We start from the raw sequence: 10558 nt of genomic DNA, 5'->3' as shown, positions 1-10558 counted from the left end.
GATTCACAACCCTAATCCCTCCTCTCGGGCGACTTGTCCTCCCACTGGTGGAGATTGAAAATGTGATGAGTCTCAAGCTTATGGCCCAAACTGCCATACCCTATTCATACAGTATTTGTTTATTATTACGTCCAACTTTGATGTCCCCTTGGCTCCATGACAAATCCTGTTTATATAAAATGTCTTAACAGATATACAGTCCAGTGTGTTTTAAATTTAGAGTGTACAATAACCTTGGCTGCTTGTATATTTTTGTATAACATTTACTTTAAGGGGAAAAAGTGCAATAATACAGCTCATTCTGAAGAAGAAGAAGAAGAAGAAGAAGAGATACAGCACAACTCCTGCATAATTGGCAGCGAGTGAGTAATTTAGACCCACAGGAAGTGACTCCTCCGGCTAAAGGGGAAAGGTGAGAGAGTGAGGTCAGCATGAACCATCAGGCTGTGACCTCTGTTCATTATCCTTGAGTGAGCCTAGGCCCAGTAACAGTTCAGTCATTGGAGAGTGTCCTGGAGGTCCGAGCGATGATTGATCACCACATGCAGCAATGCACGTGCTAAAATCTGCAGGTGCTGAAATGCTAGAGTGGTCATGAGACGCTATGAAGGATCATTAGAGAATGGACATTACTGTAGCCTAGTTATCTTCACAGATAATGAAATATTGTCTTGAGTGAGTGGTTTCCACAACAGAATCCGTGTGTAAAATCGGTTAAAACATGTCATGTAATGTTGAACCCATAATATGAGATTAGTCCATGCTGATAGTGTATTCAAGTTCAATAGAGAAAAATTATGAAGGCAAACATATGATACGTGACTTGTGAAAGAAAATCTGCCAGGATGTCTTTTTATTGTAGGATACAGATTATTTTTCCCTTATTCTTTGTTTTAATGGAAATATTAATGTGACATCCCATTTGTCTGTGAAAAATCTTTCTTGTTGCAACCTTAATGAGACTATTGATTTTATCTGACACATATTGACGTGTTGTTTCCTGTTGTGTCTTTACTTTGATCTGGGAAATTCTGCCGACTTCAAAGCGCTCGCTGGAGAGAAAGACAAAGCTTTTAGATATTGTTCACCAGCTGTGTAGGATGCTGCATTCTCACACCTTATCGTTTACATTATGTAGTGTGTTGCCCCGCAGTGATGGAATAATACTCTGTAGGTACCACACTGTGTGACTGCTGCAGTGATGCCTCTGCTCCAGGCACTGCAAAACAACCTCAGCCCAGATTACTGATAATGACCTCAGTTTACATGAAATATAAAAGTTTTCCTTCTTTTTAGGCTTCGATGAATCATACTAGCATCAGCTCATTTTCATTTCGAATCAATGTTTCAGCACAAATCAATGAAATAAGCAGCATGTCACATCTGCATTACACATTGATACCCAATTCTACAGTACAAAAATAGCACTTCATATCAACCTACCACTAAAAATCACGGGGGAATGCATAGCAGAGGGTTGTTAGTTACAGGTCTTGCTACCATAAAAGGGGACATATTAACCTTTTTATGAAATCTTATTTAGGTTTTTGTGTATATATGTACAAATTTGTAAATGCAAAGTTTAAAAGCCTAAAGTCAACTATAAAGGAAGCTCCTCTCCCCTAAGAAAGGAGGGGGGCATAAAAGAGACAGCAGCTCAGGCCAAGTGTTTCAGACAGAGGCTGAAAAGAGGAGCTGCAGCAATGGACAATCTGAGTAACATTAGAGCATGTAAACCTTTTCAAGTAATAACATAAATTAAAATATGACCCTGAATATTATAATGATATAGCAACTAAACTTTCTAAAAATACACGACTCAACAGAATGCAAAGGGTCTTTGTATGTAAAATCCTTCTTAAACACACCGATCAGTAAGAAAAGAATTATATGCAGCCTGCTAAGTCAGGTATTTCTCCGCCCTGTAAAGGGAATTCAATCATCTTAAACTGTGCATTGGGAGCCAAGGTGTATTGTCTCTGTCTTATATTACCAATGACACTGTGGTCTTATTCTTGACAGCAGAATGAGCAGGTCTGCAATGAACCTTGCAAATGAGTCAACGACTTTGCGTCAATCTATCTGAAGTGAACACCAACCATTAAAAACATATCAGCTCAAGGTGAGGACAGAAGAGATTAAATATGAATCGATGAATACTTTAGCAGGATCCTTTTTAAGACATGGTGGCAAGATGACTTCAGCTTAAGGTTATTACAGATAATGTATATGTGTATTTGTGTGACGTTGAAAACTGAAAACTAATGTAAAACTGTCCGGGTGTTTAAACAGAGTCAGAACTGATAGCCTTCTTTAATTTTGACAAGACAACGGTCAACATTAAGAACAGCTTTTTTATTGCCAAGAAAAATAGGAAGGGGGTATAGTTTACTTAATTATACAAATATAAATATGTGCAAAACATTTCCATAAGAAAAATTACACAACTTTACACAACTTTAATCAATACAATATATTATAGTTTTAGTGATTGATAAGGCTAAATACATGAGCCCCGTCACCCCTCCAGCTTTTCATACATTGCCAAAATGTCAAAATTTAGTTGTTTTTACCCAGTCAGAGTTTACACGCATATCCGATGATGCACTTTGTGTGTGTCAATGTGTGTGTGTATGCATGTGTGTCAGCGCAAGAGAAACAGAGTGAGCGGTGTCAATAATGAATGAATGTGTGTAGCTATGAAGAAAGATTTTACTCTTTTAAGAATCAATCATGTGGTGATCAGTGTTGATAATGTGGTGGTCATCTCAAACAAATCAACGTTTAAACGGTAGCTGGTCAGATACATCAGCTGAGTCTTTTTTTACGAGTAAGGTAATTTGTTCAGAAGAGCCTGTCCCTACCCCCCCGGGGCGAAACCCTACTCCAGAGTTGAATTTAACAAGGTACGTGCAGTGATGTTTATGTTGCCTGTAAGCAGGACAACTATTTCAGTACAGGCACTGAAATCTCTGTTGTGATTCAGTCCGATAAGTAGGAACCGCCTACTAATGGAGAAATGGCAAATGCTTATTATTGTCCATTTGTGTTACAATTTGAGTTTGTGACCAAAAGTATATCCTTTGCCCCAAAAGAACAGCTCCCAAGCGGGGTACAGTTCAGCTGTGATTACAAGGGAGCAGCTTGCTTATATTAGCATCAATGCAATTAGCCTCTTTGGGAAGCCGCTTGTCATCTACAGCTTCTAAGAAACAGTGGAAGAGTTTTTATTCTAATCCCTTTTGGATCTGTTTTACATCATGTTCCTGGCTGTGGCTTCTCTCCTCTTGCTTATCACAGATCTGCCCCAAAGCTCGTATAGCTCACATTGTCGAAGGGCAGGATTGATTCTCACCATCCCTTGCTTTCTTTCTCACCTTGTCTCTGTGCCACTTGTCTTCATTCAACCAAACAAGGTGCAAGTGCGGTTCACATGCTTGTCCTCTTAAAGGGGACATTGGCTCATTCATTAAGATACGAAGCTTGCCGTTTTCTCCAACTAACTTGATTGACAGAATGGCTCTTCACTCGCTCTCGCTCTCTTTCCTCTCTCTCTCCTGTCACAGCTCTGTTCCTCCCACTGACATCCCACCAGCTCCCGCTCACGGGATCAGGGGATTAAAGGTCCAATGTGTAACATTCAGGTGAAAGTGATCCATCGGCAGAAATTGCTTATAAAATAATCCTAGTGAGGTTTTTACTATGTGTTCATCTTAATTGTACTGATTTTTGTTTTCTTTACCCTGTAATGGGCCTTTTATATTAAATACTTTATACGTACATAGGGAGCGGGTCCTCTCTACGTAGTACTGAACTTTTCAGCCGGGTAGGACTAAGCCTTTCTTTATGTCAGGGAAGAAAAGCAATTGCTTGGCCTTACCTGTGGTTTAAGACCGAAAATAATCAAAATGTAAATCAGAAAGTAGATATATTTTAAATGCTGATGACCGCAGTAAGATTAATCAGTAATTAAACAGCACTTGATGAATGGATTTAAATGTCTGAAGTGTAACCACTGAGCATTTTAAGAAGATTGAGCTGATTGTCATTGAGGGTTTAGTCTGAATGTGATCACCGAAATCATCATGAAGATTGAGAAACATATGCTCCAACAAATAAATGCACAAGTGCTACTGAGGTGAAACTATGAGGGAATCTAAACCATCTGCTAACACTGGTGTGATTAACAGTGCCAGTGTAACCATTGTGAGATGTTGTTTTGTGTAGCTGCTTCTATATTGAATTAACACCTTATTCACAGCAAAGCGTTGTATTGTGTAAACATTTAAAAAAAAATTTTGACAGCCCAGTCTGTACATGCGAAACCACATTATATTTGAAACATATGATGAAGAGATTCATACAGTATATTCAAAGTGGAGTAAAACAGATTTTTATCTGATATGAACATTGTTTCTGTGCACTAAGATTATACAACTTTGACTGCTTTTAACTCTGTTGAGATTAATGTGATATTGGTGACCTACATAATAGAGATGTACATTGACTCATATACTGTACATAACATATTGTCTATACAGTATGAAGGCTTATTATTTTTGCGAGATAAAAAATTCCCTTGAAGCCACAATTGCACGGCCCTTCAGTCAAATCCAGCCCTTTCCAGCCCTGAATACAATAAATCCTGTTCCATCTGTTGGAGTACTGAGCATACATTGTACCGTGCATGCATTTTACCACATTTTCGTGAGCTCACTAGGGTATAAAGGTATTTGCATATCACTGAATGGTGCAGTTTAATTTTGTAAATCCAGAGCTCTTGATCTTCAAGATCGTTGTTAGTCGCCAATTTTTATGGGATCTGAGGCTCAGCATGTTATCAACCATATGGAAACAGAGCACTGTGAACATGAGTGTACAAGGATCAAGACACACGGAACATGGTGCAATTATTCTGAGTTCTTTCTTGGGACTGTTGAACCTCTCCTTCAGTTACAATTCTGTTTGTTGCCTTGTTGCTTGATTAGTTGCAGGTAGCAGACAAAAGACACTGAATGTTTAATCTTCAGGCTTCTTCTGGGACTTGTAAGTAGCAGTTTGTGGGTACAGACAGCAGGACGATGTTAGTATTTGCTTTTAAAGCACCGCTCCAAAGCAGGGTGCGCTTGGTGAAGTGTGGCTGGGATTTGAAAATTGATTTTGTAAGGCATCGGGTCTGGACAAACAATTTGTTTGGTTAACCTCTCAGTTATTATTGTCTTGTTTGTCTACTCTGGCAAAGAACCAGGGGCTGGAGCTGCAGACATCAGGCAATATTTGTTGTTGTTGTTGGCTTATTGTTGCCATATGTTTTGGGTGGAAAGAAGCCAGTGTATGCTCAAAAAGCTATGGATGAAGGTCATTCAAAACGAGCATATAAAACGTTTCTCCCTAAGGGGGGGTTTCTAGAAACAGCTATCCAATGCACCGACAGCTGCTGTGCGTTTGTTTGTATGAGAGTGACATTTTCGTAAGAGCATTGGCTCATTCGTGTGAGCCCTGACATGCACGCTGCATTATTGCTCTTTCAGTTGTTGAGCATTTGCTTCTTACGGTAATCCTGAAGAAGGTAAAAGGCAAATCAGCAAAGCAAAAAGTCAGCTTTTTTATTTCCACTCTGGAACACCCCTTCGTTTTGTCAGTGGATGCCTACATTTGTGGAGTGATGAGATTGATTGTGTGAAGAGTGTGTGCTCAGCAAAGGTCTTGATGGACATGGAAAAAGGGAAATTCGCAGTGGCAGAGTACAGTAGATAAAAGATGAAGTGATGGAGGTCTGAATGGAGAGCCTGGACTTCTTGCTGGATTGCAAAAGCTTTAAATGCTTCTGATATTTAAAACCGACTCTTTTGTTCATGCAAGGAACTACAACTCCTACAGCAATTCATTATGATAGGCTCAACACAGAGAAGGAGCCTTGACAGCCCGGCTCACTGGTATTATAATATGCAAGTGCTGCGTATTCAAACCTTTTTGTGTTGCTGCTGTATTCAAACAGAAAAAATAGTATTTTTCCCAAAAAAATATGTATGAATTGCATTCATACAAACATATACAATTGGTGTATACTACAGGATGACATGGTTTCTGAGTGTGTGTGAATTAATGATGAAGCTTAGTTTTTACAACTGAATATTGCTAATACAGAGACTTTGTGTTTGGTTTACACATTGAATGGAATATTTAGGATGAAATACATGTTCAGACATTAGCCATTGTTATGCAGCCAGTTAGCATTCATGATAATGGTTCAAATCTGTTTTGTCGTTATCTTTATTTCTTTATTTTTTAACTGAGCAAAATCTGCATGTGTTGTCCAAAGCCTGCTTTTGTCTGGATTAATAATTATTTGGACTTTCTGAATTTTGGGTCCTGAGTACTATTTCTTTCTTTGCTGTATCATTGGGCTGATTAGCATTTTAGCTTTAGTGTTGCTTCCAAAAAACACACTAAATACCTTTTTGCTACAGTTCTGATTTAAAAAAAAAGCAACCAGAAATATAAAAAGTTTGATCCACATACTAAATTAGCTTCAGATAATTCCAAATAATTCAATTTGAGTCACTCAAGGCTCTGGAGCGCATGATGCCCAAACGGTTATCTATTATTTAAAAAGCTTACTAGGATTTCATAATTTAAAGAGATGCCACTGTTGCAAGGGCTTCTGGGATGAATCTTACTGTGGTTTCCTGACGGTGTAAGTCCTATATGCTGCCGTTGAATGTTTGTAGACTGCTCAGTGGCCACTGTGTCTCACAAGGCTGACTAATACTATTGAACAACGGGCCATGATAAGAGTGCAGAGTTCCCCCAAATCTTCATAGATTATGTTGCCAGTCATTTTTTTCATCACCATTTCTTTTAATTTTTTTTCCATTTCATTACAAATGAACCTAGAAAACATTGTTTACTATGCAAACGACATTTACCCAGTAAGTTAAGCTTTGAGTGCTGCCTTCAGATGCTGTCTAAAAACACTACACAGAGTACAACCAAGCTAAAATCTCCCGCTCTACACAGTTTGTTAATTTACTAAAATATAGTGGCTGTTTAATGTTTTTTCTTTTTTTATTGATTACACCGGTATAGTTAAAAATAATCATCAGTGTTGTGTTTAATTGCGGCGGTATCCTTTCGCAGCTTCCTTTTATTTATCTCATCAGCTGTACTATATGTGTGCAGTACGGTGGCTCTAGCTCCATCGCTGGTTACTGTTGATCGGTGGAAAATCCCTGCAATAAGTACAAAAAATATATTGTTCTATGTTATAATGTATGAAAACACTGAAATTCTAGTCTGTGCTTGGCAGGCTGCTGCTGTCAGTGTCTGTGGGATGAGGGGAGGGGCATCATGAAGTTGGCTCACTTACACACACAAACTCACTCACACACACACCCACACAAATGCAAGTGTTTCTAAACCGATTACTCGATTAATCGTCGGAATAATCCAATGAATAGTCAATTACTAAAACAATCGTTAGCTAGCAGCCCTAGTCCCATCCCGTGTTTGAAACATGTTGCATCTGGATTGTGCGGCTATTAGCTTTGTAGAAAGTGAAACTATATTTAGCAGTTATTTGATCATTGTTTGTTTTTCAATGTGCTTGTAACATAGCCTCCTGTAGTTTTGAATGGTCCGGATGACTCTGCAATGTTTGCATTTTTGTCTCATTCTCCTCTTTCTTTAAACTTGAAGAGCTACAGCAAAAAGGCCCTCATCGTAAACTTGGTAATAAGATCAGCCAGATGCTCTATTGGTGCAGATATAGACTTTAAAGCAGTTATATTTTTTACTTTTGTAACAATGTTATCTATAAATAACATGAAAACACTGAGACGATATGACGGGTGTGCTTGAAGGGATGAACATAAAGAGAAATATCAGCAGAATCTGAAGCTCCCTTTGACTTTGAAAGCAAGTTTTAGTTCAGTATAAATCTGTCAGGCCTGAACGTCATCTGTTTCCAGGGGAAAAAAACTAAACTTTACCAGCTGCTATCTTGTTAATAGAGAGATATATCCCTCAGGAGATGGCTAAGACCAAAAACAGAGCTTAAAGTACAGGACTAAACACAACAGACATTAAATTCCAATTGAATGATTGAAAGATCATAACTCAACAGACTTTGATTTGATTGCAAGTTTAGTCTGCATGCAAATTATTGCAGATTGAAAGCTGCTTTGCTAAGATAAGGATCTTTACAATATTCATATTCATATTCTGATTTTGGTATGGCTAGTTAAAGGTGTTTGTTTGGCTGGTTAAATATAAAATGCATCATTGTTTATACTGAATCCACAAAATTTGCATGACACTGTATATGGGGGAAGTGTCATACAAGGTTCCTTCTAAAGTCAACAAAACCATGACTATACAAAGTCTGATCACATCTTCTATACTCATTATTAAACAGGTATTTATTGCTCATCAGTAAACATGAAAAAGGACCAATAAAGTGGATGATCCTGGTCAATTGGATTTTTAAAGTTCATCATCAAGCAGCAGTGTGTCAGCAGCTAAAGATGTCTGATAGGCTCTGAAGTCTCCAATGCCAAGCATTCAAAAAGAGGAGCCTGTTTTGGGTAGGTTAAGATTCTACATGTGTTACCGAGGATAATGGATGTGTGATTACAAATTAACAGTTGATACTCCTGAAACTGTTAAACTATCTGCTCCAGAGTCTGCATGCTTTGAAATTCCAGTCAGGATCATGGAACACTATTTTTTTGTTTAATTTCATAATGCAAGAATGTCAATTATCAAGTAAACACAATCTGTATTACAATAACTTTAAATATTTGATAAAAGTTCCGATCGTCAACAACTGCAAACGCATTTTGTATAAACTAATATTTTTTAAGACAACAGAAAAGAGGTCTGCTTTCAGTCTTTGTCCCTTTCCCTCTGGTCTTTTTTTTCCTCCGCTCTCAGATCTAAGATGCTAAATGTTCTTAGAAACCTGTGATATAAGTTTCCCATGGCAAATAAGCAGGTTATTCAAATATGGATGAATAGCTGGTGAGAAACTTGGCACCTTGCAGTCATAGGGACATGTGACCTCTCTGCTTGCTCTCAGGGTAGCTTAAAGGCCCGCACACAGTAGTGCGTTTACTGAGCCTCTCACCCCATGTTAATGTATAATGAATACTGAATGCATAAGATATCTGTGGTCTGCCTTGGGAGGCATTATGTAAAAATGTTGTTTTAGTTTTTTCAAGCCATTCATGAGCACATGGACTGCAATCTACATAGGTCTGTATGATGGCTCAAAAAAATCCATATTTACACTATGGGGGATTTTTTTCCCCCTTTCAAATCATGAGTAATGTTTTTTTTTAGGGGAATATTGATCATTTATATATATGAGAAAAAAATCTGCCAGCACACATGGCTGTTAGAAGACTTTTTAGGACTTGTATAAGGGTTAAGCTCATTCTATGGCTACTGCTAAGCAGAGAGTATTAATAGTGGTTGTAATTTTGACAGTATTTTTGTTTGGTATTTGGTTCAATGCTTCATTTCGTGTGATCGCCATAGGCTGCAGTTGTACTCGAGGGAGAGTGAGCAGTTCTGCTTTGGCTGCTCTGTTGAAGCAGAGCAGGCTGCACTGCCTCAGGTAAAGAAGCATGGTGGTGCATTTGCATTTCTTCAATATCCTTATTGGCATAACTATGCAGAAATTTGTGAAAGTTGAGTAATGACTATTTTGAAGCATCCTGACAGATATAACCATACTTAAACCATAATCCACTCAAGTTCAACATTTTAACATTTTGAACAAGCTATACAAAGTGTTTTTTTAACAATATTGTGACCTATTTCTCTTATCAGCCCACTAATTTAATAGACTTCTTACATCATGGATTAAGGGATGAAAAGGCTGTCAGAAGACTACAGATCGAATCTTTCTCCACATATATGAAATATGAATTAGTGAAGATAACAAGCGTGTATTGCCTTTGCTACAGCATTATTCTGATGGAAGGCGTTTTTTAAAGACCTGATTAAGTAAGTAGTAGTGCTTAGTTTGCAGATCTGAAGTTTGACCCAGTTATAAGTTCAAATCTGCCGGATTTACAGTAGGTTTTAATTATCACAAAATGAGCACAGTGTGATATTTACTCTTTATTCTCAGCAGATCCACATTTTAATATTATCTGCACTACTGTGCAATGTAAATAAATTTGTTTCACAGCAGTTTTCATCACATGGAACTTCTATTCCTTAATTGTTTTTTTTTTTTCATTTAATGGTTTTTAAAGTGATCTATAAGTTTGTGTCTCATTATGTCACATCTTATAACACTGATCATTTTTGAGACACTTTAGTGCTGCTAATGCCTTCCCTGGGTAAAATGTGAAAGGAGATTGCAATGGAGTCTGTCCCTTTCCCCAGGAACAGTAAAGCAATGCGAAGTGTGCTCAACTGCAACAATTGAAAAGTAGCTTCATCTTTACTCCGCCCCGGTATCTGATATGCTTAACACATTGTCATCATTAAAAAGTCAGACTCCTTGTAATTAATTTTTTTTATGAGGTATAAATAAAAAAGTAAA

This window comes from Platichthys flesus, chromosome 1, assembly GCF_949316205.1.
Source record: "Platichthys flesus chromosome 1, fPlaFle2.1, whole genome shotgun sequence".
NCBI classification, from domain to species: Eukaryota; Metazoa; Chordata; class Actinopteri; order Pleuronectiformes; family Pleuronectidae; genus Platichthys; species Platichthys flesus.
This window is presented reverse-complemented; position numbering follows the sequence as displayed.